Genomic DNA, 6,352 nt, shown 5'->3' with positions numbered 1-6,352 from the left:
GTTTTTGTGATTGGTTGATGTGTAGTATTTTAGGCTTCAAAGAGTTGACAGATTCCTCTCGCTCGCGCTCTCCATCCTGGCGTTTACTTCTTTTCCCACCCACCCACCCAAACTTGGAGGGCGAAATTTGCCTGGTTGTTCCCCCTGTGAGCCTTATTGTTAGAGCTATTCATTACCTGCACGTTTCCAGGGCTGTTGCCACTTTAGTTGTGCCCTTTTGGCCGTCTTCATATTTCTGGCCTATTATTTCTAGAAAATTTTCTAGATTTGTAGTGGGTTATAAGTGTTTTGAGGCTACTGCTTTAGAGCAAGGGCGGAATATAAATTCGTTTTTGGGTAGTGACAGGTTCACTGGTTTCATCTTAGCCGTGCGTATGAAGTTTTCTTAAGTTTCTATGGCTTTATTTACATGGGATGTTTAACCATTAAAATTTCAGTGGATAAAAAGCGCAGGCCTGGGTCGATATTATTACCATGTTTTGTAGTTAAGAGGCACTGGCCTTGGTTGATATTGTTACAATATTTTTTGTAGATAAGCGGCATTGGCCTGGGTCGATATTATTACCATGTTTTGTAGTTGAGAGGCACTGGCCCGAGTTGGTATTATTACAATGTTTTTGTAGATAACAGGCACTGGCCTGGGTTGGTATTATTACTATGTTTTTGCGGAGGCGCTCGTCGTTATTCTCTGCGACTGTTTTGGCGGTTTCATAATTTTCGTTATTTCTTTTGTTTTCTCGGTACAGATGTTTGCTTCAGACGATATTTGGAGTTGCATCCCGGTTGGTGTAAAGCCTAACCTAGGAGAGTTTATCTCGACATTATTGAAGTCTAAAGAGGATTCTACATCGAGGAAATATAAGAAAGAGAGTTCGAAGTTTATTGAATTTTGTAATTCTTCCAACGTTCAGCCAGTGCCTCCTTTTCCTGTTACGTTTATAGTTGTTTATCTATTTAAGGTTTATCAGAGTTCTAACTCTTATGCTTCTCTAGTTATGGCTCACGCAGCTCTTTGTGGTTTCACTCGTTCGGTTTAAGTAACGGCGCTAATCCACTGGATAGTTCGATCTGTCATAATTTACTGGAGGCTGCTAGGCGTAATAAGCCAGCTACTGTTAAAAAGGCGCCTACCTCCGCTGAAATTATTAAGGATATTATTGATAAGTTCGCTGGATCTTCTGCTATTCTTAAGGAAATACGAGTTGCTTGTATCTGCTCGTTAGGCTTTGCGGGGTTTTTTCGTTATGATGAACTTAGTAACATTGCGCCCATGCATCTTGAATTTTTTCCTGATCATCTCAGAGTGTTTGTTCCCAGGGCTGAAAATTACATTTATCGTGAAGGTAATTATGTCTATATTAAGAGGTTAGCTAACAAGTATTGCCCTGTTGCACTTTTAGAAAGGTATATTTCCATGTGTAACATTGAACTTTCAAGTTCAGTTGCTCTCTTCCGTCCAGTAAGGTTATTTAAGTCTACCAACACTTACAAGTTATACGGAGTTAAATTATCATATACCAGATGTAGGGAAATCTTCAAAGAATGCCTTAAAGAAATAGGGTTGGATCATAAGTTGTACGGGCTTCATAGTTTAAGGGCTGGTGGAGCTACCTCTACCGTTAGTTATAACCCTAGTCTTTCGGAGAGGGTACTTAAACTGCATGGTCGGTGGAAGTCCGATACTGCGAAGGATATGTACATTCAAGAAGATATTTCTAAGCGTTTACAACTAACTTCTCAGCTTGGTTTGTAAATTTACATTTATTTAGTGATATTCAGTTTAGTTACACTGTTATGACTGCTTGTGTGAAGTTTGAATAAACTTCAGTTTTTGGACTGCCTGAGCATCCAACCATCAATTTGTTGTATTTGTTGCATCTATTTATTTAAGAGGAAAATAATTTACGTTCATTTGAGCGTAGCGAATTAGAACGTAACTTTTGTTTTTCTCTCGAGGTGAAGTAACTCGATATTTTCGTCCGTTTGAAAGTCATGCTCTTTTTGTGTTATAAAAATGAAAATATTAGGTACACAAAGTGTCCCATCTCGACCCACCCATGCTACGCATACCTATGTTCTTATAAATGATGTCATGGATCAGGGGGCTGTGCACAAAGAATGACATTAACCAGAAATCTTGGGCTCATTTGATAAGTGTAGTGGTTTGTGGCCTTCACGAGAGCCTCGTTGATTAAGGTCGAGATTTATCGGAACATGAAAGGTTCGCATTTCATTTTTTTGTATTATTTTTGTCAAACGTGTTTTTACGGCTCCTTTACGAATAACGAACACGCCTAACAACTCACGTTCCATCACGTACCATAAAAACAACGTCCAAAGTCCATTAGAACACATCCAATCATTGCACTACATGAACATTAGGTAATTTTTCACGTGCTTGAATTGTATTCCACCAACCAAATTCACATCTACGCGCGCCCGGGAAAGTTCACAATGTATCATCAACTTTTGGTTTTCCTGAGAATGTCACGCAATGGTAAAAACATCATTATGGCCGTGAAACAAAAAGTGAGTCATTTGAATCCTGTCGAGTGAACATCTTTGTGGCAGCGAGAAATTTTTAACGCTCGCCATCCCCTGCTCGAAGCGTTGCTTCTAAGTTATCGCGAACTAAATTTCAGAGGAATGAAATCAAATACTGCTACGTCGTGAGACCACTAGGAAAAGAGTACCCTCTCGATACCGTTCGTGTTATAAGTCACCTTCCGAATAGCTCATCAAAATATCTTCGTTCTTGCAAAATTTTACAAATTTAACAGGTTCTTAAGGAAGAATTCAACCCTCCGTCGTTGACGAAACGTCGTTTTAAGGTAAGCTCTGAAATGATTAATTAAACCAAGTGGATTTTTGTCTCACCCACTCGTAGTGTTCCATCAGTAACATTGCCAGTTTGTATTAACAAAGAAAAACTTTTTACATTGTAAAATATAGACAATCCGGTATGAGGCGTGAGGTCTTGGTTTCATATAAGTCTTTCAGCAAAGTGAGCCGGCAACAACACACCAGGCCACATGATCGCAGACAAGAGCAAGTTATGAAAATGTTGTCGATCTAAAGTGCTGTGTCCCTGCTTACTCTATTATTTTAGAAGAATAATTAGTGAGAAACGAGAAAACTGAGTGTTACGAGATAATTTGAAGCCTTTTTCCTTTTCATTTTTATTATAAACTACCGTCTACGTGTTACATCCTGTTCGCATTATAGAAATTGAAAGAGGAAACAGTTGTCACAAACACATGTTTCGAGGGAAGATGTAAAACGCTCCTTGCTTATTAAATGATACAAAACTTGGCAGGTATTTTCGGTCAGAGAAAAATTTAAGGCGACAAATCAAATACGAATTCTTTAACACATCATTTGGCTTTTGAAAAAATGTAGGTTTAATTAAGAACACAGCGTAACAGAATATTTATGAGCACACCTGTGGAAAATGAAAATATGCCGAAATCCAGTTCGCACATAGATTTTGGAATAAATGATCGTCTTCTTTGCTCTTTTTTTTGTCCTATATAAATTAACGAGTGAACCACATGCGCCATGTTCTTGTTCGTCATAACTCGAGTCGGAAATTTAACAAAAATTTGAAATGAGATTGAAGGCATTTTGGGTGGCGAATATTTATCTATTAGTTTAGGTTGGAATGACGGAAGGAAATAGTCCAATATGAAAGAAAGAAAACGTTTTAATTAATCCGAGTCATTTCGTCAGTGCCATACCTCCTGACTGTGGTGTACTCAAAGTTCTACGGAGCATACCCGAAGGTGTGGTTGCAAAAACAACATGGCGCGACCGGTAAGAATTAAAGATCGTGTAGATTATTGTTGCTTCTAAAGGCAAAAGGAAATATAAACACGGTGTAAAATTGTTTCAAGTGGAAAGAATTGTCAGCAAGCGGAAATCGTCGAACAAAGTTTCGCATATTATCGTGATAATTGTGCGGAGTTGCAAACAGTGGACTGCTGATTTTATGACAAGCGTATTTGCGTGTACACTATAATAAATCACATTTTAATTACCTACCTTAAAATGCCTGGCTAAATTTCCAAAGTGACTACCAAAACAACGATAAAAAAGTGCCGATGCGGCGAGCGTTTCTATATTTTTGCCTCGTTGTGACACATCCCTGGTGAAAATCTTTGAAGGATCTTTAAGGATCCTACAAGATCTTTATGAGAACCTTTAAAGATCTTCAAAATTCTTCTTAGGATCTTCAAGGATCTTTCATTTTCTTGCCAGGATCTTCAATCTTGGAAAGAAAATAAAAGACCCCTGAAGATCTTGGCAAGTTAAATGAAAGATCCTTGAAGATTTTGAACATTTATTTTTTATCCCACACATTTCTTTTGAATTGTTTCTTGGCCGAGGCCTGGAGAGGTCAAGTATGATCGATATCTCGGATTTCTGGTAATAGAAAACTACCTTGTCGTCTAAAATTAGTGAATTAATACTTAGAAACGAAATTACTATCAGAAAAGCAGGTAGAAGGAGGCAGTAGGGGAGGGGGTGTGCATATTTTTGGGATATGTACTTTTTCTTTTGCTTCCCTGACCTAGTCTACTGATTACAAATTATATTTCGCCAACTAAATTCCATTTTGCCAAATTAGACTTCGCTCCATCACGTGTCATTTCCTTTTAAACAACCTGCACTTAATCACGTATTCTAGCCGCAATATCCAACCCCACTGGAAAAAATTCACACTAAATGCTACTGATAGTGAACTTTTAACGCAATTCTCCCGCGTTCTGACTTTTTCTACGAATAAACTCGGCTTTTAACTACCTTGGACTTAATCCAATCGCATGTTTATTCCTTGCAAACAACCTGCATTTTATCAGGTATTTCACACACAGTGGACAAAGTCCAGATATGCAACAACCAATCAAGGAGCCCGCTCTCAAATATAATCCTTTTCTCTTGGGAAATGTATCTTCATTTGGTCGAGATCGCAATATATCTTTGGTTAGAGTCTATTGGAGATACAAGCGTCAAAGACAAATCAATTGTGTGCACAAAACAATGTAAACATGAAATAATTGCAAAAAAATTAGTTTAATATACATATACTGATAAACCACAAACATCAGCACCTGTACCAAATTGAAATCCATATCAACATACATCAGCATGCATTAGTGTATATATTTCATTGTTTTTCCTGTCATAAGTGTCCAGTTGAACTGACTACCAGCTGCACAAATATGGATGTCGGTTCAACTGAAGGAAATTGAATAAAAAACTTACATATTTTGTAAGTTTTGACCAGTTATCCCTACTTAAAAATCAGATAAGAGAATTTTACTTCGGTTTTGTAAAAGTTGTTTCTTATGAGAAAGGATTCACCATAAACTCTCTCTTCTTGTGAGGTGGAGTCAGGGTAAAAAGATCTGCATTTGTAACCTGGCCAGGTCATGTGTTTTGTTTTTGTGCAAAATAATTTACTCTCACAGTACCCCTCTCCACCCGGGGGGGGGGGGTAACCATTGGGGGGTAACCATGACTGTCATCATGTCCAGGGAGGAGTAGTAATACCTAGTCGCTTCATGTGAGGAATCCAGGATTATAAGCTCAGGGCCTGGATGGGCTACTCTTAAATACAGACTTTACCAAACTACCCACTACAGCCTCTGGTTTAAATAATTTCAATTGCTGCGGTTAAAAATTATATGAACTTGCAACATACAGATGATGATTTTTGCCCAATTTATCTCAGTCAATTAGGACTTTCTTTTGTAAATCTTGAAATTTTCAAAAATCCAGACAGAGGCGGAGTTTTCTATGCTAATGTCTGAGCACTTTGTAGGCTTCCCGCCATCTGGTGGGACGCGTAAGTAAGCACTCGGTGGTAAAGGGCCCTTCCGCAGTAGCTACAAGACGCTGACAAAACTTTTTTCTCTTCATCGAAAATCACATCAAAATTTGTCTTTGCTAAATTTCAAGTGTGCTGTACGTAGCAGCACCCCCGGGGAACCCCCTATATATAAGAGGGCGAGGATGCGCGCCGGAATTTCGAAAACGACCCCTATAAAATTATAAAAGGTACCTGAGTCTTATCCGTGTGGAAGTGGCACCAACAGATATCTACCCCTATAAAGTACCAATTTAAATTCAAAAAAATTGAAAAATCCTAAAAATAAGAACTATCGATGTGCTCTAGAGGCTCAAGTCAGATCATTAAAATCGTCCTAGTGCTTATTAAATGCTTATTTCAGGTATTTTATTGAGCGAAAAACATCTTAAAAGGTACCAGCTAGGTCTCTGGAAGTCCACTAAAGTTTGAGACACCGTAAAAGGTACCAGATCACTGATTTTGACCCCTGAAAGGTACGAC

Source organism: Pocillopora verrucosa, chromosome 13, assembly GCF_036669915.1.
Source record: "Pocillopora verrucosa isolate sample1 chromosome 13, ASM3666991v2, whole genome shotgun sequence".
Classification (NCBI taxonomy): Eukaryota; Metazoa; Cnidaria; class Anthozoa; order Scleractinia; family Pocilloporidae; genus Pocillopora; species Pocillopora verrucosa.
Note: the sequence above shows the minus strand (reverse complement) of the source record.